We start from the raw sequence: 23469 nt of genomic DNA on the forward strand, positions 1-23469 counted from the left end.
GGCTGATATCTTGGTGACGTGTACTTTTCCTTTAACTGTGAATGTCAATGACATCATTTGAGAAACTGCTCTGGAGGAGCTAAAGATTCAAACCATGTAAGGAGCTGGCTTGTTATGCGCAATCAAAATTAGGAATTGTTGATTGAAGTTGTTAGAGCACCTTGGAATTAATGATTTTACTGTGCTATGTGTATTCACACTGTTGAAAACCGCTTCTCATGAGAGTACTCAGTTTAAGTTTAAAGGGATCTGTCAGAATATGCTTTTCTCACGGAAGTTGCCGCATTCGTGGATAGTGAAAATTTGAGCGATAATCAAGAAATCCAAATTTTGCTCTTGTCTGTTAAATATAGTAACAATACCCAGACTTTAGGAATAAGAGCAAGCAGTGTACAGTGTTGGGAAGCTGATCCTATGGTACTGGACTAGAAATCCAGGTGTTGAGAATTGGATTCCACCATGGCAAGACGTAAAAACTCAACTGGTTTTCCTGAGGCAAAGAAACCTGCCATCACTCCAGTCTCTCACTTGCGTCTCAATGTTCTCCATAGTAGCCTGATGAGCCACTTTATTTCTTTTAAACTGCTGCAGAAGACCCACTCCTCACCTTAGGGGGACAGATGGACAGAAATAAATGAAGATAAAAGTTGGATGGTCACAGGCCCACAGTACTTGATTTTCCATATTTAAAAATTTAAACAACAGAAATCAGGCACTGAGTCTCACTGTCTGATCAGGGAATCAGCCCATGAATATTTCTTGAGCTCTGAAGTTGCCTTATGCAACACAGGGCAAAATCAATGTTAGCAGACTGTGCACATGACAATGCCTTAATAAAAGGCTTGTACACCCCCACAAATTCTGGCAGATAACCAGCAAGAGGCAGACAAATATGTTTTCCACTTTTAAAGCAGCAGAGAAAGCGTATATTCAACTTAAGCATATTTATTAATGCTTTTTTTTAACAGCAGCAATTCTTCCAAGTGAATAACTGAGTCAAACAGAAATTGATCAAACAGAATTTTCTTTCATTCTAATCAGCTTATTGAGTTACTAGGCACTGGCTCAATACGAGCAGCTTTCCCAATTGCTGCATCCTACTTTCCCATCAATTTTCCTGCCCAGTATGCCCACTTGGGGCTAATCTTGCCCCACTCCTGTCCAACTCACCCCTTCCAATGCTAACCCTGCAGACTCTGCCAGTGGATCAGCTCTCACCGCCCCTCTGCACATCTCCCTCTGGTTTACTTGTGAACAAAGTCCTTGCCATCTATTAACTTATTGTGGATGATTGCATCGACATCATGGCCTTAACGGAAACCTGGTTGAGGGGTGATGACACCTTTTCTCTCAATGATGCCTCTGCGTCTGGCTACATAGAACCATAGAAAAGTTACACCACAGAAGGAGGCCATTCAGTCCATCTTGTCCATGCCAGCCCGAGGGCACCCGCGTGCCCTTTCAAATCCCACCTTCCTGCTCCCGGCCCATAGCCCTGCAGCTTACAGCACTTAAGGTGCAGATCCAGGTACTTTTGAAAAGAGTTTAGAGTTTCTGCCTCTAGCACCAACTTGGGCAGCGAATTCCAGACACCCACTACCCTCTGCGTAAAAAAGTTCTTCCTCATCTTACACCATTTGCCCCGCAAAGACCGTTGTGGTGACAGTGTGGTGCTTATCACCAGATAACACCATGCCTGACCCCACCTACTCCTCTGGCACTTTTTCCTCCTTTGAGCATCTCACCTTGTTCCATCCCTCTCATCTCTCATTCAAAATCAACATCCTCTTCTGCCCTCCCAAATACAATAAAAATTTTCTCACCACAATATCTTCACTGCTTTCTTCTTTCAGCCTCTGCCCTGAACAACTAAACTAATACTCCCTCTCATGCAAGCTGCCCGCCCCGGTATGATCCTCATCTCTACCCCCATAACTGCAAGGGATGCAGATTTGAAAGGATCCGACATACAATTGGTTTAGCCACCTACCATCAGATCTGACTGGACTACATAAATCACTATCAGGTCCTGCTCTTGTTTGATAAAACTACCGACTAGTCCAGGATTGCCTGGGATGCAAGGATAACCTTGGTTCAAACATGGACAAAAGAGCTGAATTCCAGATATGAGTTGAGAGTGACTGCCCTTAACATCAAGGCAGCATTTGACTGAGTGTGGCATCAAGGAGCCCTAACAAAACTGTAGTCAATGGGAACAGGAGGGAAAGCCCCCTGCTGGTGATTGTCATACCTAGCACAAAGGAAGATGGTTGTGATTGTTGGAGGTTAACCATCTCAGTTCCAGTACATCACTGCAGGAGTTTCTCAGGGTAATGTCCTAGGCTCAACCGCTTTCAGCTGCGTCATCAATGACCTTCCTTCCATCATAAGGTCAGAGGTGGGGATGTTCGCTGCTGATTGCACAATGTTCAGCATCATTCGCAACTCCTCAGATACTGAAGCAGTCCATGTCCAAGTGCAGCAAGGCCTGGACAATATTCAGGCTTAGGCTGACAAGTAGCAAGTAACATTCATGCCACACAAGTACCACGCAATGACCATCTCCAACAAGAGAGAATCTAACCATCGTCCCTTGACATTCTGTAGCTTTACCATCACTGAATTCCCCACTATCAACATCCTGGGGGTTCCCATTGACCAGAAACTGAACTGGACCAGCCATATAAATACTTTGGCTACAAAAGCAGGTCAGAGACTCGGAACCTTGTGGCAAGTAACTCACCTCCTGGCTCCCCAAAGCCTGCCCACCATCTACAAGGTACAAGTCAACACTCCCACAACACTCAAGAAGCTTGACACTATCCAGGACAAAGCAGCCCATGTGATTGGCACCCCATCCACAAAGAATATTCACTCCCTCCACCTCCAATGCACAGTGGCAGCAGTGTGTATCACCTACAAGATGCACTGCAGAAACTCACCAAAGGCTCCTTAGGCAGCACCCTCCAAATCTACGACCACTACCATCTAGAAGGACAAGGGCACCAGACAGATGGGAACACCACCACCTGGAAGTTCTCCTCCAAACCACTATCTTGACTTGGACATATATGGACATTCATTCACTGTGACTGGGTCAAAATCCTGTACCTACGCCACATGGACTGCAGCGGTTCAAGAAGGCAGCTCACCACCACCTTCTCAAGGGCAATTAGGGATGGTTAATAAATGCTGGCCTAGCCATCAACGCCCACATCCCATGAAAGAATTTTTTAAAAGTTTCTTTTCTTCACTGCAAGCCACCTTGTTAAACATTTTCCCCTATCTCCTTCACCTTCATCTCCAATAAGAAGTGTGAGGAGCTCATGGACAACCTTGTCATGAAAAGATTGAGACCATCTGATCAGCTGTCTCTTACCAGTCCCTCCCTTCCCCAAGCCAAACTTCCTCTAAAGCTGATCCCCACACCGCCCCACCACTCTAGCTCTGAACTCTCATTGTTTTCATTTCTCTCCTATCTCGCCTCGTGCCTTCTCCAAGTTCATCTTGTCCACAAGACCCACCTCCTGATCGCTTGACCCTATTCCCACTAAACTGCTGACCATCCAGCTTCGCCTGGGCCTGAACTTTACATTTGCTATGGAGGCGCGGGGCAGTCAAGACGCATCGTGAAATGATGCGTGATGATGTCGGGAGGGCTTCCCGATGTCATCACACTGCCTCGCAATACTTCGGTTGGTGGGCGTACATGAGTATCAGAAGCGCTGCTGCCAACAATTAAAGGGCTGATTAAGACCATTAAAAGTCCAATCGCTCCCGATTGAGTGGCTCGTGCGCTTTTACACTTGGCGCACGGGCCAATAGGACAGGCGGGCTTCACTTTTTAATCATTCTAGATCCTGAACAGGATATAAGGTCCACAAGGAATGGAGAAGTGAGAAGTTAGGAGTATTGAAGTGAGTTGTGAATGTGTGGATTATAGTTCACTTTTGGAATCATTTTGTTCATTTGGATAATTTTAGGACATTAAATCTTTGCAGAGGCTTTCTGCAGACAGACCCCTTCATTGTTCAGACATGTACAAGCATAAGGTCTGACGTGGGTATTGTGTATGCTGCTGGAGGGACCTCCTCAGAAGAAGAGAAGACAAGAAGAGAGAGGAGGCCAGTTGCCCACAGACGCCATAATAGACTCTACCCTCAGACTGAGAGGCACAGCCAGAAGAGGGCCAGCAGGCATTGCAAGGAAGAAGGGTCAGGTGAAGGCGCCAGTGCCCAGCTGGTAGAGTACACAGGCTGCAATTCAGCTACCTGGACATGACAGAGGTGCAGTGCCGAAAAATGCTTCGCCTCTCCAGGGAAACAGTCACCTCTATTTGCGACGTGATTGGCCCCGAGATAGCCTCAAATTGTGAAGGTGGCCACCCAATGCTAGTGGCTCTTAAGGTCACTGTTGCCCTAAACTTTTATGCCTTGGGTTCTGTCCAGAGGTCTGTGGGAGATCTCTGTGGAGCATCACAATCTGCAGCACACAGCTGCATCAAGTTGGTGACAGATGCACTGTTCCGAAGGGTGAACATCTTCATTCAGTACAAGACAGACGAGGCCAGCCGACAGAGTGAGCCAGAGATTTTGTAGCAATAGCAGGATTTCCAAGAATTCAGGGAGCCATTGACTGCACACGCATGCCCATAAAGGCACCTGCCGGGGAGCCAGGTACCTTTGTGAATAGAAAGGGGTTCCACTCTCTGAACATTCAGATTGTGTGTGACCCGAAGCACGATATCTTGTGCCAGGTATCCTGGAAGTTGCCATGATGCATACATCTTGCGTCACTCCCAGATGCCAAGGCTCTTCATAGCCCCAGCATGGTTGGATAGCTGGTTGCTGCGGACAAGGGCTTTCCACTCAAAAGGTGGCTGATGACACCGCTCAGACACCCGAGGACACCTGCTGAGGAGAGCTACAACCAGAGTCATACTTCCACAAGGACAATCACTGAGAGGACACCAGGCCTACTCAAAATGGAGTTTCGCTGCCTGGACCACTCAGGAGGATCATTGCAATATCCTCCGGAACACGTTTCCTTTATTGTGGTAGTCTGCTGTGCCCTACACGATCTGGCTCTCTCAAGGTGGGTGCTTATGGAGGGTAAAGTCGGCAAGGTTGTTCCAGAAGCTGCAGAGGATGAATCCAGTGCTGAATCTGAGAAGGAGCCTGATCAGCCCCAGGATAGTGAACAAGATCCAGCAATAAGGATGCTTATGGGAGACAGGGAGGCCCTCATTCAGAGGACTTTCCAGTAGCACTCCAAAGCCAGGAATACATACTAAATTCCATCATCCTTGGCAAGAAACAAACTCAGGCTGCTAACAGTACAGATGGGCCCATCAACCAGAAATTTGTATAAACTATTTTGGCCACTAGTGCAGCTACATTTTTATAGATTTTCTGCAAAATGTATTCGTCGTTGATGTCTGGCCTCTCAGCTTTCCCGATGGATTCCCAGTTGTTTTAAATTAGGGGGCAGGTTCAATTGAGGTATTCAAAAAGAAATTAGATGGCGACCTGAAGAGAGAGAATGTGCAAGGTTACGGGGATAAGGCGGGGGGTGGGTGGAACTGGGTAAAATGCTCTCTCAGAGTGCAGACTTGATGTGCCGAATGGCCTCCTTCTGCACTGTAAAGATTCTGTGATCGTAAACTGACCACCATCTTACTGCTCGGGGTTGATGAGGCCCTTATAGAACCATCCTCTCCTGTTCCTCCCTCTGAAATAAACTTTACAACCCAGCTGGTGTGTTACACACGAGTTCCAGGCCTCCTCCCTAACCATTACATAAAGTACAATAAGGCCATTTGACATGATGTCACATTTTAATAGTGATTTGTGACATATACATACACCATTACACTCCTCAGTCGTCACGGTCTCCTCAAAGGCAAAGAGGCGGAGGAGCCGTTGCCATCATCAGGAGTGCCCTGAGAAGGGGCCCCAGATGCATGGAGCTGCAGATCATCCGCCAACGTGAGGTTTGTTTTCACCTCCCTGCCCACCAGGGATGGATGGGATGCCAGCAGAGTCACTAGGTGCCTCATCCATCTCTCACATTGGCAATAACCTGCTGAGGTCACTGCCAGTGTGTGAACTCGCAGGTCTGAACACAGCTCAGAAATGCCTGATTGAGTTTCTGGAGCTGCTGCTCTATGAGAGTCGCCACTCTCTCTATGGAGGACGCTGTGTGTTCAGAACTGTGGGTTAATGCAGTGCTCATGCTCTGCATGGACTCCTCCAATACAGAGACCATGGAACGCAGACCCTCAGGGATCTCTACCAGATCTTCACGTGCATCCTGCAGGACATCCAGCATTTTCCACCTTATAGATGACTCCAGAGGCCCATCATCTGCCTCGGGCCCAGCATTGCCCTTGCCTCTAACAATCCTCTGATTGTCAACATCCTGTGGTCTCTCTGCCTCTGCCAGCTCCTCAAGCGAGTGTGATGTGCCTTCCGAGTGTGCGCTACCATCTGCTCCGGAACACTCATGCCTAGTGACATGCCTATATCTGCATTGGTGCATGGTGTAGAGTGAGGATGTGACGCAGGGACATCTGGCTGTAGATCACCCTCTGATGTCAAGGGAGGGTCATCTTGGTCCTTCCGCGGTCTGGAGGATGTTCCATCTGAGGGAGGGAAAACATAGTAAGTCTCGAGCTGCATTAATGATTCAGAGTACAAGCATTCTGGTAACTTCTCAGAATGGACATCTGGCTGAGCAAAGACTTCTGAATGGATGAGCTAAGTGGATTTCACCTGTCAGTCTTACAAACGCTGCCATACATCTCTCACACCCTGCCGCAATCTCTTCCTTGTCCAATGGACTCTTATCCTCCTCCACAAGCCCTGCCTCTCTGCGACCAGTGGACCTTGCTGCACATTCACAAGCCATCTCCAGAATGTGCTCCTCCGCCTGACTTAGCAACAACAGATTAGGGACATCACCACCCATTCATCCTTGCTCCTGTGCATTGTAACTCCTTTTCTCCTGTAAGGACAATAGTGCTTTCATTAGTCCCCCCTCCACATACCAGGACCTTGCTTCCTCGCAGCCCCCCCCTCCCGCCAGTTGCAGGTTTAGTTGCCCATCACTCTGCAGCACTTCAATACATGTCAGCCATCCTGTCTACCAACATGTCTTTAAGGGCACAGAAGGATGTGCCAAGTTAAGCTTGGGGATCCCATCAAGTGCAGTCACACACAAACATATCTCTCCACGTTTACATGGGGACTCAATACTCACCCTGGTAGAGCGCAGGAGGTCATTGAACCTCTCCCTGCACTGCATCTAGATCCTTCCGACTACATCATGACCGCTGACTAGAGATGCCACGTCCATCCATGCCGCCTTAGTTAAGTGTGGCGGCCTTCTCTTTCTGTCTCATGGCAGCAATATTGCCCGACGTGCACGCACAGCCTCCAGTAGAGCCCTCAGGCAGTCATCCAAAAAGCATGGGGCTGAATGGCTCCGGCCATTTCTAACATGCCTGACATGGGTTCCGAGTCCAGAAGACACTGCTGGTGTCTCAGCCACACTTTCCTGCACGGTATATCATCACAGTTGTCTGCCCTTTTAGACATTAAAGCACCTCTCTGAGACAGTACCTCCATGCATAGCAGCCTTCCGGGAGCTGCTTTTATACACCTCCACTCTCAGCTACAATCATTCCAACGCCCGCCCACCGGCTGGCTCACGACCCTAAAATTAAGGCCCTGGTCTCCTTGTTAGCTAATACTGTTAATAGTTCTCTCTCTTCAGATGTTGTTCCTCTCTCCTTTAAATCTGCCATCATTACCCCTCTTCTCAAAAAACCTACCACCAACCCTGTCATCTTTGCACGCTGAAAGGGGATTTCAGAGGTTCCCAAGAGGTATGGATCTGCACTGAAAGTTTTGGCTTCATGTCTGTAAGCACTGCAGGGTTACAGAAATCAGTTATCTTACTTGCAGTCTGTTGGACCAATCATGCTGAAGGTCACCAAACAGATCACCTATCGCTGCTTGTCAAACTTAGCATGACTCAGATAGGACCTTCCCATGCTGTTTTGAGGTGCTGGGTGGTCACAGAATTCATTGAAAGTAGAGCAGAATTAAACAAAGAAATTAGTTCCCCTTCTTGACAAATTAAAATTAGTAAATTAGAAGGATTTTGACCCAGCAACGCTCATATATGGCCAAATCAAGATGATGTATGATTTAGAACACAATTTGGAAGGGGTAGTGCTTCCACATATCGCTACTCTGTTTTTCTTGGTGGTTCTGGTCATAAGGGAGGGAAGTGCTGTTGAACCTTAGTGAATTGCTGCAGTGCTCGTTATACATCGTACATAATCAGTCACGATTCGCCAATGGCGGAGGTCATAGATGTTGAGTCAAGAGATATTGGCTCAATCTATGTCATTAATAATTTTAAAACCTTCAGTAAGAGTTACAAAATGATTAACAACACAAAAACAGCTCAGTAAGTCCATGCCAGCTTTTGTGCCCCATGTGTACCCTTTCCCACCCCTCTTCACCTAACCAATCAACATATCCTTCCGTATATTCCTCCTTCATACTTACCTAGCTTCCCCTTAAATATAGGCTACGTTTGCTGCCAACGCCAGGCATACGCAGTTGTATGCTGATGGTAGGCCCAGGTTAGTGGCCACCATCCTTATAGGGGGCAATGTGTAGCAGGGTGCATGCATGGCTGCCTTTTTTAATGGGGGCAATGAGCAGTAGGCTGATTCACGGTCATCGTTATGCCTGGTAGCAGGAGGAGAGAATGTTGTGAATTTCTATACTGAACTGATGGTGTTGAATTTTGGAAACTCCTTTTACAAGGGGTTAGAAGAGAAGGATCTGCAGACGGGAAAGTAAAATCTTTTACTTGTGGGATATTTTACTGCAGTCGTGTTAGCCAGTGTTTCTAAACCCTATCTCAGTAATAAGTGGATTGTAGGTTGCAGTGAGTGTTAGACTATATTGCCAGTCTGAGTCCCAGACTGCAGGCTCCAGCAGTGACATTATTGAATTTCCGCACACGCATGGATGGGTATCAGCAGCCATCTTGCATTGGCAGGAGACTGTGTTAAATGTTCCTGTACTATTCACCTCAGATACTCCCTATGAGAGTAAGTTCCACATTCTAACCACTATCTGAGTAAAGGTCTTGCTCTTGAATTTCCCATTGGATTTATTATATTTATGGCCCCTAGTCTGAGCTCATCCCCAAATGGAAACACTTTCTCTATGTCTGCCTTAATAAACCGTTTCATAATCTTAAAGACCTCGATAAAGTCACCACTCAATTTTCTCTTTTCTATAGAAAAGAGCCCACAGCCTTTTCAATCTTTTCTGACAGATATAATCTCTCAGTTCTGGTATAAATTAATTTGTTTTTAACCACCTTCTCTAGTGCCTTTGAATCCTTTTTGTATAATATGGAGAACAAAAGTGTTCACAATACTCCAAATTCTCCAAGTTTAGCATAATTCCTCTGCTTTTCAATTCTATCCCTTTAGAAATGAACCCCAGACTGTTTTCTAGTCCATTGGAGATAGTCCCAGTGTCTCAAGCTTCTCTTCATAACTGGTATCATACTGCTTGTGGGACAGAGTATTGTTTGAGTCAAACTGAATGTGGTCGAGCAGATTGAAATATTAATTTTTTTGTGTACTGATCACAGACTATTTCCACTGTTAGAAAACCAAAAAACCAGCCATTGCTGCTCAAACCACTATACGCAATTAGATTTTAAACCTGATTTTTGTTCAATATAATCGTTAAAAAATTGAGAGTTAGCAAAATCCAAGTCCATGTGTTTTACTCTGTGTTGCCTACATAGAGATTCTTTCCCAAATGAACCCTTTGCTTGCCATGCAAGTTTGAAAATTGTACATCAAGCTTCAGTCAGATGATCATGGTTAGCTTAAAAGGTCACTGCACAACTCAATAAACGGAATTTCCAACACGTAAATTTTGTTTTGTCTACTGTAGCATTTTCCATGGTCATTATGGTCTGTGCATGCTGTGAATTAAAATATTTTTGATCCTTTCAGATAATTGTTAACTCTTTTAAATTCTCACACAAAACAGTTAGTTAACTTTGATTCAGTGTGCAAATATACTGTGTATAATAACGAGCAAGACCTGGAGCAAAATGAATAACAACAAAGGAAATACCAATGGATTGAATTTATATAACGCAAAGTGAAGAATAACATGTAGGCTTTGATATTTTAAATTATTAGGTGGTGACAATTTCGCAGCAATGTATTTTAATTTTTATTTAGACCTCGGACAGGGAAAAGTAGAACTTGATAGAGAAAAAAGAATTGGTGTCTCTAATTAAAACTGATAAATATTCATAACTTTAGCATCAGTGCTAATTCTAAGATGCCATTACTGTATTGGCCATCTTTAAAGCATGAGGCTTTCATGTCTGTGTTTAGAAATATTATTTATAGTGAGAATTGGAAGTAGAATCACCAAAGCAATCAATACAGTTCCTGTTTGTGATTCTTTTTGAGTGTTCAGAATCCAGAGCTCCTATTTGCATAGATGTCAGTGGCCTCCATGGTTAGACCTGTAGTAGTGATTAATGTGACTGTCACCACCGTTTCTTTGTTACCGATTCACCTTTACTTTTACTGGTTTCAGTTGTGTTCTACAGTCAAATTCTTCTCCTCAGAATAGTTAAGCAGAAGTAAAAAAAGGAAAGAATTTTGAGTGTTTTTAAAGCTCCTTTTTATACCACCAAAGCAAACTCAACAAGACAAGTCCATTGAAGATTTATTTCTCTCTCATTAGCATTGTGATCCCAAATAGCTTAGTTTCACCAACAGGGCTTTATATATCCAGATGCTCAGTATGAATTCTGGTGGGATTCTGAGTGCAAATGGCACACAAGGTTCTCTTTTTTTCATCCATGTATCCTCCTGATTTTTCAAGTAATCTCAGGGATATCTGTCCTACCTAATATGAACACTTCTGGTTTTTCAGCATAGCTTCTCCTGATCTGTCTCAAATCATTTTTTTTTCTCCTCACTCTTTTTAGATGCTCACTCATCACAATGTGAACTCATCCTGCAGTACTGCACAAGGATGAGGCACCAGTCTTTGAGGTTCACTGTAAACAAATATTCTTTGATGTATTGCTACATCTTCAATTCCTCTGAGAGCCCAATGGGTGTTAGTTAACCACTTTTAGCTTCATTTTCAATCTCAATATTTCTCAACCATGTTTTCAACTTAAAACAAGTAAAAATAATGATACAGAACTACAGTTCCAAAAGCCTTTTCCTAAAATAAGAGTCACAGATGATGTCTGGTCCTTTCATTGGAAGATGGTATATAAATTCTCTAGATCTTTCAAGTAAATAAAGAAATGTTAACTCATCTCTTTAACTAGAGTGTGCTGCAGAATGATGCCAACGATACAGGTTCAATCCACATACTGGCTATGGTAGTTCATGGAGATCTGCCTCCTCACCTTGCCCTATGGCTTGTGGAGTGGTGCCCCTCAGGGTATATATAACCAATTGTCTTTCAGTAATTGGAGAGAGATCCCTATGGTCCTTTGGGGACTATGGCTCATTACCGTCACTTCAGAAGATTGTCCCACTCATGTTGTCAAATAAAGAAGTTTTTAAGCTTCTGGGATACACAATTTCCTCTTCCCTTCAGCATTCAGCCTCCCACGTGGAGAAGTTGACCAAGAAATGTCTAGAAAACCTGTTTTGAGTTAAGCATGTTGGACCAATTATTCTCTGTTGTCAGTGTCTTAGATGGTGCTTTTCAAGTACGCATAACAAAGCTTAAGCATTTTGAGGACAAAATCCTCCAGCTGGTCTGATTTGGCATTAGGCACAAAGTAAAATAAGTCAGTTATTAAGCTCATCAGTAAATTAGATGCTTGTGCATTCTTCTAATTTGCTAGTGTATTAAAACAATTCATCATAACAGTATTGCAGCCATGAATGTGGGATCTATCATAGCATAAGGATGAGACACTAGGCTTTGGGGTTACCTTTAAACAAATATTCTTTGAGTGATATATCCCTACACTCCTCAATTCCTCTGAGAGCCCAATGAGCATTAGTAGTTCTATCCATATGACAGCCTTGGTTAACACATCTAATGTTACCTAATTTTCCAAAGATCTGATTAGCTATTTCACCAATTTCATAGTCAGGCATCATGTCTAAATCAAATAATCCACAGCTCATGGCATTAGCCACATGCAGGTAGAGGAGAGTGTGTCCCAGTGTTGCCTCTTGGATTCCAGCAAAGTGTAATGGTGGATGTATGAACTTTTAATGCTGTGACTGACAAAAAGTATCCAGCATTACGATAATGGGACTTTTTTTTCAACATCTGGGCTTTGTTTCAATTCATGCCTTTGATGTAAAGAACACAGGTGAGGAAATGATGGTTTGCCAATAGCGTGGAAGAAATTTGAAGTGGTTAATTAAGAGTAACACACTGCATTAAAATGTATGACTGGAAAGCAACTTATTCTGTAGCATATAGACAGACTTAGGCAAGCACAATTTTTTTATACCAACAGTTATCTGCTTACTGAGTTCAACATAGTTCTGTACTCTACTTAATCTCCCTGAAAGAGTAGATAGTATCAGAGTTTAGAGCTTAGGCAGCTAAAGGCACGGCCACCAATGGTGGAGTAATTAAAACTGGGGGTGCTCAAGAGACCAGAATTAGATGAGCGCAGATACCCCAGAGTGCTGTGGAGGAGATTACAGATATAGGGAGGAGGAGGCGGCCATGGAGAGACTTGAAAACAATGATGAGAATTTTAAAACTGAGGCATGGCTTGACTAGGAGACAATGTATGTCAAATTCCACATGTTCTCTTTTCTCAGGTTAAACAGCACGTAACTTTTTTGATTCTTAAGAGTGTGCTAGACTTAATCAAATGATACAACAGCCTGGAATTATATAGCACCTTTAACATAGAAAAATATCCCAAGGTATGTTATAGAAGCGTAAACAGACAAAAATTACTTGATCGATAAATAAAATTAGAATGAGAAGTCAGGTTTCACAAAATGCATGTTAAGGTTAACTGAGATATAAGCAATCACTCACCTCTGTTGAACCTGTATTTTACAACAGAACAAACAGTTTACTTAGATCAAAGAACTATATGCTAATTAAATCAATGAACCAATCTGATTCAGTATCAAAGAGATCCTTCAAGCCACAGTCAGGAAAACAAACAGTGCAGGCATTGTCACAGCGATCTTCCTGCTCCACTGTTTATACATTGATAGTTTTGAAGAGATCTCTGCACCAGAGACTCAGAACATACAAACCAGTGCCATCCAGTTTAAGATTTAGAAGGTACAAAGAGGGCTTATTCCAGACCATCTTTAACAAGGCTTGTTCCATGACCTTGAGAGAAGATGATCGTAGGAGCAAGAAAAACCATTCATTCATTAATTTGCCGGTTTCTAAGATCCTGCTATGCATAGTATTTGTCATGATATTGAATTCCCAGCTGGCATCTGATAACTCAAATACCTTCCTACTATGTATGTTTCAGCATTACACCACACACTGCATGTGAGCTCTAAGCTTGAAGTAGGTTTACTAACACACACCATTACTTCCCATTCACTAAAAGCAACCAGCCAAACAAAAAACACTATCTATATAAAATTCACTAAATCGTTTTGTGAAAAATGTACATTCATTAAAAAGTAACCAATGAGCAGCCAGAAACTAACACTAATGAACTCGGTCAAAACATCTAACGTCACTCAGTGTAAAGGTTTATAGCCATTACAATAGTGTATTGATGGATTACTTGCAATGAGTTTCAGAAACAAAGGTAGATAATTACCGAGTTTTGTTAAACATACTACTTTAATTCCGACAGTGTATGAAGGGTAAGTGGTCCTTCTATTCTTGGAACTGCTCCCCCCCCTTAAAATAGTACATTTTAGATTATACTCGCGCTCTCTGTCATCGCTTCACACTTGTCCATATTAAATTGCATTTGCCATGTGTCCACCCATTTCACCTGTCTCTTTAGAACTCTACTGCTAACCTGCACACAGTTGACTATGTTGCCAAGTTTTGCATTATTGACAAACATCAAAATTGTAGTCCTTACTACCAGGTCATTTATATATAACAAAAGAAATGGTCAAAATGCTTCCTGGGGGGCCCAACAGCATACCCTTCTCCAGGAGGTAAAATACCCATCCACCATTACCCTCTGCTTCCTATCCCTTAGCCAATTACTTACCCAAGTTATCACTGTATTTAATTCCATTGTGCTTCAATTTTCTATGTGACACTTTATCAAATGTTACTTTAGCAAAGAACTTAATCAGGTTAGTCAGACACAATGTAACTTGAATAATCTATGCTGTCTGTCCCTTATTGACCCATGCTTCACCGAGTGAAAATTAATTTTGTCTTTGACAATAGTGTCTAGAAGTTTTCCCAGCTCTGACATTAGAATGATGGGCCTGTGGTTATCAGGTTTATTCTTGTTCCTTTTTTTTTAAACAGGGCTGTAACATTTGCAATCCTCCAGTCCTCTGGCACCATTTCCATATTCAAGCAGGATTGAAATATTATAGTGAGAGTCTCTACTATCTCCACCCTTGATTCCCTCAGATGCCTAGGATGCATTCCCCTGGACCAAGTAACTTGTTTACTTTGCATAATGCCAACTTATTAACACCTCCTTTCTATCTATTTCTATCCTATGTAATATGACTACTTTCTCCACCCAACCCTCCACTGCAACATTAACTTCATCCCTTCTTTTATGAAGTCAGATGTAAAGTACTCATTCAGTTTCTCAGTCATGCCTTCAGTCTCTGCAAGAAGATTTTCTTTTTGTCCCAAATCAGCCCCACCATTCCTTTACTGTTTATATGCTTCTAAGATATTTTTGTGTTTTTTATGTTTTATGTTGCTTATCTTTTCTCATATTCTCTCTTTGCCCACCTTATATCTTTTTGCAATCCCTCCCAGCACTCTATACCCTGCTAGTTTTCAATTGTCTTCGGTACCTGACATTTGTCGTAACCTTTTTTGTTTTATTCCATCTTACGTTTCCGTTCTCATCCAGCAAGCTCTAGCTTTGAATGCCCCGTCTTTCATCCTTATGGGAATATTCTTGGTTTGTATCTGAACTACTCATTTACTGTTTTCCTGGCCAACCTTTGTTTCCAGTTCTTTGTTAGAGTACTTCAAAAATCACTGAAATTTGGCTCTCCTGAACTTGGGTATTTTCACTTTATGCGCGGAATTTTCCCAAATTTGCACTAAGTGCGGTAGCGGGCGGGTAAAGTGGCGTGCTGCCCGATGACAGCGATGATGGGTTTTCATGCCGTATCGTGCCGAGCCCACCACATTATTTATGCACTTCCAGGAAACACGCCGTTTACGTGGCGGGTGGGCTTCTCACTCGCCCACCCGCCATCGCCCGGCCGTTGAATCATGCCGGGCGCCATGTTTAAAGGCCAGCCGCAAGCACTGCGCTCGTTGCTTCCAGCTCACCACTGCTGCCCGGGAGACATGGCCCTCAAAGACAAGAGGATTGCAGCCCCCTGGTTTAATGAGAGGTCCCTCCAGTGACTGCTGGATGCCTGGGAGGCTTGCCGGGATGTCCTGTACCCCACACTGGCCGCTGGATGGGCAGCAACGTAACCAATCCAGTTTGGGAGGCGGTGGCAGCGGTGATCAGCCAACGTCCTTCAGAAGAGGACAGCCACCCAATGCCGCAAGAGGATGAATGATCTCCGTTCCGCCAGGGTAAGCCACTCTTTTCATCACTCTCAACACACACGCACAAACCCAGCAGACATCACTCACTGCCAGTTCAAAGGACATCACCATTCACTCTCTCATTCCTCATCCCGTCCATGGGACCACTCACCGCCCGCACAGGCCAGGCACATTTATCATCTGACTCGGCAGGTGTCCTGCTTACACTTTCTCCACCTCTGTCCATGCAGGACAAGCTGGCACACAACGAAAGAGAGAGGTCGCAGACTGGTGGCGGAATGCCCAAAATCAAGGTCCCCACAGACTTTGAAAACAGAGCCATCCAGCTGGCTGGCGAGGATCTGGACCGTTCCTGTGCTGATGGTGAGGCTGGTGCTGCTCGGCCATTGAGGATCCAGCAGTGCAACATCCATCAGACAGCCATGCTGTGAGTGATGTGTCCTGTTCCACAGGCCACTGCCCATGCACTAATTAACTCTCCTTGCTTCCGCAGGCACATCTGCCAAACAGCCGACAGAGTCCATGACCCAGGGCTTCCAATCAAGCCCCGAAGAAACCTCTGAAGAGGAAACTGGAGGCACCCTCCCTGAAGTCCCGTCACAGCGCTCACTCTCCACTAGCGCAGTGACACACACTTCGGTGGGACCTAGCTTTAGAGTAGCCCCAGGATCACAATCTGGTGATCCACTGCAGGTGGCAGCAGGGACTTCCCAGGTGTCCGGCACTCAGAGGTTTGCTGGAGGCCTGAAACCTGCTGAGTCCGAGTCAGATGACGAGCCTCTGGTTTCTGGGAACATCAGGTAGGGATGTCTGCCGAACTCCTCAGATTGAATGGCACAATGGAAGAGTCCATCCGTCTTCAGCCTGAGGTGATAGGGCCGGCATGTCAATGCACCGAGGGCAACACTGGTAGGATGGTGGCCGCCATGGAGACCTTGGTCCAGGACTTCGCTCCTGCATTGCTGCGTGGGTCAACTCCATCGCTGATGCCATAGTTGGCCTCCAACAGTGCATTCACAAGAGGGGTGCTGGACAGCTTGATCTCACTCCAGCTACCCCTGTTCCTCAAGGAGTCAGCCTGGGGCGCTCGTAGGGAGGGGAATCCACAGGTGCGCACTCCGGGCCCATCCACCCAGATGACTCCGAAAGTATCTGACTCATCCAACTCCCCTCTTCCTGTGACCTCAGCAGCTCTAGCTCCACAGGCCAAGGAGGGTGCCACTTCCACACAACAGGACCCTGAAAGCAGGCCAGGGTCCTCCGGAGGACAGCCGCCAAAGTTATCACAGATAGGGCATCTCAGTCAGCAGGCTGCCTCCACCTCCGCTGTGGACGTCCAGGGAACACCAAGACGTAGTGGCATGGTTGGGATAGTTGAGAATTAGTTGCACAGCCTGGGCACGGGTGTTAATCATTTGTACATACTATTCACTACTGATGCCTGCACCTCAGTGGTGCTTGTCATTGCTGTCAGAATGTAGTGGGCAGGTGCTGCTGTGTTCTTTCATTCTCTCTGTGTGCACTCAGCACCTTTAAGGTGGGGCTGGTCCCTGTCTCTTCAGCATCTGTGACCACTGATGCTGTGCCCCAGCTCCTGAAGGGCTGAAGGCAGACAAAGCACCAGATGCTTCTAAAGTTTCATGGCTACATCTCTATGATATGATCCTGATCATGGAGGCAAGCGAGCTGCCCTCAGCCAGACAGGAGTCAGACGTTCTCAGAGGCTGTGTGAAGATTTATGGAGTGTCCTCAATGTATGCCGTCATCATCCTCCTGCAATCAAGTGAGTATTAGGACCTCCACCGTCTCTCCATAACAGGAGCATTCTCACAGAGGGTATTCGCGCTGCCATAAGCCAGACTGGAGTCATACATTCACAAATGCGATGTGAGGAACTGTGGGGTCACCTCACTGCATGTCATCATCATCATCCTGCACAAATCCAGCAGCTCTGAGGACCTCCCAAGTGTGCCTGCCTTGTCTAGCCAGTGCGAGGGTCTCATCCCTGTCATTGTTGCCTCTGAGGACCTCGCAGCCTCATCCCCGTCAGCGTCCTCCTCATCGGAGGAGATGTGCAGCTCCTCCATCTCCTCCTCAGCCAACTTGTCTCCCTGTTGGAGCGCCAGGTTGTAAAGGGCACAGCAGACGACGACGATGTGTGACACCCTCTGCGGCCTGTTTTGCAGGGCTCCACCAGACCAGCCCAGGCACCAGAACCTCAGCTTCAGCATCCCGATGGTCTGCTCCACCATGGTACGAGCTGTAGCATGAGCCTCATTATACCATTGCTCTGCTGCAGTCTGAAGCCACTGCACGGGTGTCCTCAGCTACAGCCTCTATGGGTAGCTCTTGTCCCCAAGGAGCCTGCAGCTTCTGTGGACACTGGAAGACTCCAGGGATCTGTGACCGACTGAGGATGTAGGCGTTGTGCACACTTCCTGCAAACCATGCGCACACCTGCAGGATGTGTTTCTGGTGGTCGCACACCAGCTCCACATTCAGTGAATGGAAGCCCTTGCGGGTGATGTAGCCCACCGTGTGTTGCAAAGGAGATCTGAGCACCACACGAGTGCAGTCAATTGCACCCTGCACCTGTGGGAAACCCAAGATCTGGGCGAATCCAATCGCTCTTGCACCTTGGCTGTCCTGGTCCCGGGCGAAATGCACAAAGTTGTGTACCCTCGCACAGGTGGCATTCATGACCTCATGGATACATTTGTGGGTGTTAGCTTGTGATATCCCACAGAGGTCACCTGTGGAGCCCTGAAAGGAGCCACTGGCATAGAAATTGAGCGAAGCGGTCACTTTCACAGCCATTGGCAGTGGATGCCCTCCATGTCCCCGTGGTGCCAAATCCTGTAGTAACTGGCAGATGTGAGCGACCAGTTCCGTAGACATTCGCAGTCATTGGCGACACTGGTTCTCGGTCATCTGCAGGAATGAAAGGCGGCGTCTATAGACCCTGGGTGTTGCTAGGCGCCAGCCTGCAACAGCTCGCTGTGGCTCTTGGGCAGCGTGTGCAGTATCCCCAGCTGCCCCTCCTTCCTGAGGTTGCTGCTCCTGCCTCTGTGCAGCCTTAGTCACGCTCTCCTCTGTCGTCTTCATGCTCTGTAGGCCATCAGGCATGCAGCTAGTTCTCCAGGCTCCATGTACTCCTCCTGCAGGATGAAAGACAGAGACACATAGTTAGCATGGGTGTACTTAGAACCTGTCCTGGTTAAGTGTAATGGTCCCACAACGCTTCCCGGAGAGTGCTGGCCACCATTTGGATGGCCAGAGATCAGTGCGCTTAAACCATGGGGGAGACTTGTCCATACCGGGATGCTGAGATTGCAAGGGATTGTGAGCACCTCCGTAGCCAACTTTAGCAAGGAGATTGTACAACGTGTGCAGTCCACTAAAGTGCTCACGGGGGAGCTCTGGAGAACTTCGTGGCACTTTGATGCCTCTGCGTTGTTTGAGTGGGCATTTAAGCTAGGAGCCCGACTCCAATCATATCAATGTGTCTGTGTCAGTTGTAGAGGAATGGTCACTTTATACAAGTTTCCCAAATGCATGGCCACTTCCCTCGCCCACCCTACCCCCCCGCCCCACATCACCACCAGTCATCTCAACAGCAAGGCACGGTAGCACTTAACCCCAACCCCCCCCACCCAGCGCCCCTGAAGCCTGCAAAGCAACAGGCGACCCTGGCGAGCTGTGCAGAAAGTTGCTGTGCACTCATCTCCAGTTCACCTAAAGTGCAGGCTGCCAAGTGCACGTTGCCTCAGTGCTGTTGTGAAACACATCGGCGTGCTTTCCCGCTGACGTGGACAGACAATCCAGCAGGGGTGCAAGAGCCTCGCGGGATGGCCTGATAATGATATGCTGATGTGTTACAATGAAGTTCCTGACGACCAATGGCGGGAAACATGGTCCACCGGCAGGCTGAACAATGGCGACCTGCCTTCCCACCATCGTGAAACCAATTGCGCCATATTGTCTGCTCACTCCCGCTGTCAGAGGGTACAGAAAATTCCACCCTACATTTTTCTTTGTCCCTTTCCTTAGTTACTTTAAGCTTAATGATGTAATTATCCATTATTGCCCAGATGATCTTTTGCTGCAACACGCACCACCTGCTCTACTTGATCCCGAGAACTCGATCCAGCACCAATTCATTCCTTATCGAGCGAAGGAAAGTTCTCCCACACACACTTTTGGAATTCTTCACCCTCCTTGGGTTGTACTCTTATTTTTCTCCCAGTCTATATTGGAGTAATTGAAGTCCTCTACTAGTACTGGCCTTATTTTTACATTTGTCTGAAATTTGCAAGCATATTTGCTCCTCTATCACCTCGTCATTTTGTGTTCAATAGTAAACAATGTAATATCTCCTTTTCTGTTCCTGAACTCTAATCAAATAAATTCAGTCTGTAGTAAAACCCCGTAGTATAACGTCCCTCTGTAGAATTGTAAAATTATCCAGGATCAAAATTGTTCCTGCCCCAACAATGTCTTTTTTTCCATTCTTTATCCCCCTTTACATTATACCAATGCCTGCTTTCTTCCCATTCCTGCCCATTTTTAAGCCATTACAGGCACTACATCATAACCCCAGGTGCCTGGAGCTCCTTAGTTATAATCCTCGCATAAACTCATGTGCATTCCAGCACTATGCTTTTCCCCTCTGTCTAGTTCCTGCTCCTTCTAAACTACTCTTTCTTCTGTTGCTGTTTTTCCCTCTTAGTTTTCTATGCAACTTGTCTTTCCCTTCTGCTGCTGTGTTCTGGTTCCCCGCCATCAGCCAAATTAATTTAAGCCCCCCCCGCCCCACCAATTACCAGTTAATCTCCCTGTGAGGACATTGATTCTAGCCCTGTTCAGCTGCAACTCATCTTTAACATAAAAGACATTTTACAGAAAGGAGAGAGGAAATAACATATTGACTATCGAACAGTCTACTAGTATATTTTTCCTATATATATTGCAACTAGTTTGTGAAGATGCGAACATACAAACAATGATGGACAGAGAAAGACTGGCCAGTCTGTCCCATGTAATTGTGATATCTTGTACATTAAAATGTATTGACTCCCAACCCACCTTAAACCAAGTGATCTCCTGAAATAAATATGAAAATAATGGGTAAAAATCTAGAATGTATTTGTTTTCTTAAAGTTATGCATTTATAGACAGCAGATATCAGTAATCTCCTGTCAATGCAGCTATCTAGAGTGGTTTGGGTTACAGAAACAGTTGGAGCAATTATAAATTCATACAACACTGCAGCAAGGCAATTAAAACACCACTTTAGAAATATAGGAAAAGACCACCAGACTCAGTTAAGTTTATCCCCATTATGTCATTCCATCACAAAAACAGAACTACCTGGAAAAACTCAGCAGGTCTGGCAGCATCGGCGGAGAAGAACAAAGTTGACGTTTCGAGTCCTGAACTGTTGAAGGGTCATGAGGACTCAAAACGTCAACTTTGTTGTTCTCCGCCGATGCTGCCAGACCTGCTGAGTTTTTCCAGGTAATTCTGTTTTTGTTTTGGATTTCCAGCATCTGCAGTTTTTTGTTTTTATGTCATTGCATCAACCTGTCATCTTATCATATCCACCTATCCCTTTGCCTTCTACAGATGCATTTGACATTATGTTGGGTAGGATTCACAGGGCCAGTAAGGACCATTTCATCCATTTGGCTGATCTCATAATTTAAAGCCAGTGTCACGGAGTTAATTGTGTTTTCTTATTGTCTGTGATCAAAGTTTTTTATTGTGTGAGGTTAGTGCGTGTTAGTGCGGTTTGTCCCAATTTAAATAACTTCCAGCAGCAAGCTTTTGTGAATTTTTTTTAAAAGCAAATTATTTATTATCACACTTTTTCCCCAGAGATGTTAACATAGTGTCTCACATATACTGTCACACATGCAAAGAATTAATACAGATGAGGGGGAAAAACAATACAATTACAATTTGAAATCATTTCAGTCTCTTTCTTAGTCGGCCTGTAATTTCTTAACTGAATTGATGCTATAGCTGGAGTGGAGGTCAGATAAAAGCAGAGGATTTTCAGTAAGCTGTGAGGTTTCTTGTTGTTGAATTGCCAGGAGGTCAGCTCTCAGGTGAACTTGAGGTTGGAACAAAACAAAAACAGAATTACCTGGAAAAACTCAGCAGGTCTGGCAGCATCGGCGGAGAAGAAATCAGTTAATGTTTCGAGCCTTCATGGCCCTTCGGCAGAACTGGAGCATAGTTAAAAGAAGGGAGAAATATAAATTGGTTTAAGGTGGGTGGGGGGGGGTGGTGGGGTCGGGGGGGGGGAGAGACACATTGAGGGTGTGGTGTGGTGATTGTGGAGATGAGCAGATAATCAAAAGATGTCACAGACAAAAGGGTCAAAGAGGTGTTGAAGGTGGTGGTATTTGTCTGAGAAAAGTGCTAATTAAGAATGGAAGACAGGATATTCAAAGTACAGCTCTAGTGGGGGTGGGGTGGAAAGACTAAAGGTTTTAGTTTTAGATTTAAAAATAATGGAAATAGGTAGGGAAAGAAGAATCTATATAAATTATTGAAAAAAAAGCGGGGGTGGGGGGGAAGAAACGGGGTGGGGATGGGGGGAGGGGGAGTTTAAGATCTAAAGTTGTTGAATTCAATATTCAGCCCGGAGGGCTGTAAAGTGCCTAGTCGGAAGATGAGGTGCTGTTCCTCCAGTTTGCGTTGGGCTTCACTGGAACAATGCAGCAAGCCAAGGACAGACATGTTGGCAAGAGAACAGGGTGGAGTGTTAAAATGGCAAGCGTCCGCAGTAGCTTTTAGCTTTTTGTTTTTATCTTTGAGGTTGGAACAGGTTGGCAGATTCCTTTTCCCTGTTTCAAGATATAGATGTTTTACCTTTGCTGCGTTGTCATGCAGCTGGTTTCATGGCTTTTCAAATTGAATCTCTCATGGTGTTTTTCTGATCTGAACAGCTTCTGTTGTAACTTTTAAAAGCAGGTGCAAGCATGGTTACCTTAACCATGTGACCTGTACAAGTCCAAAGACCTTTCCCAAATAAGGGAGTAGGTTGGGCCGACACACATCCTGTGTTGTCGCCTTTCACACTTTTGAGTGTCTTTTGAGTGGCTCTTTGTGTTTGAGATGAGAGACTATCCCAATACAATGAAGAGTCGATGACTCCTTTCATATTCGTCTAACACCCATTGAGTTTTGACATCTCTGTTGTTCATGGTGAGGTAGGAAGACGAATTAGCTGGTAGATCATAGTCCTTTTTGTTTACAGTTTATCTTTAACAGAAGGATGCGAGCTTCAAAAGTGCTTGGGATTGTTCATATTTTAATGAGTTATTTGCTTTGAGTTTCAGGTCTTGACTGGAGCCGATATTGCCAAAGTCAGATGATGTGTTGTGAGCCATCTTAAAAACTGTTGTGTCCATTTTAAAAATTAAAAATTTGAAATATCTTTATGACTGCACTTGGCATGACACAAGAATGTTGGGGATATTCTTCTAACTCAATTATTTATTTTTCACTATTCCTGTCCCATCGCCCTCTTAGGATTTTTGGTGTTATCACTCATGCACTTATAAGTCCATTACAAACATACACTACTCCCTCTATTTGCTTCCTTTGTTAGTTTTCTCAAGGATACCATTTCACCCCAATGAGATTAATATTGTCTTATTTGTTCAGCTCTGCCTTCATGTTTCCAGTG

The 23469-nt window shown here is 45.1% G+C and overlaps 1 protein-coding gene across 2 annotated transcripts in view; it reads left to right on the forward strand.

The window, feature by feature from the left end:
- The window catches only part of efl1 (elongation factor like GTPase 1), a 299163-nt gene that overhangs the window by 252609 nt on the left and 23085 nt on the right, over window positions 1-23469 (forward strand). The gene's annotated exons all lie outside the window — the stretch shown is intronic.

Source organism: Cetorhinus maximus, chromosome 26 (genome assembly GCF_964194155.1).
Source record: "Cetorhinus maximus chromosome 26, sCetMax3.hap1.1, whole genome shotgun sequence".
NCBI classification, from domain to species: domain Eukaryota; kingdom Metazoa; phylum Chordata; class Chondrichthyes; order Lamniformes; family Cetorhinidae; genus Cetorhinus; species Cetorhinus maximus.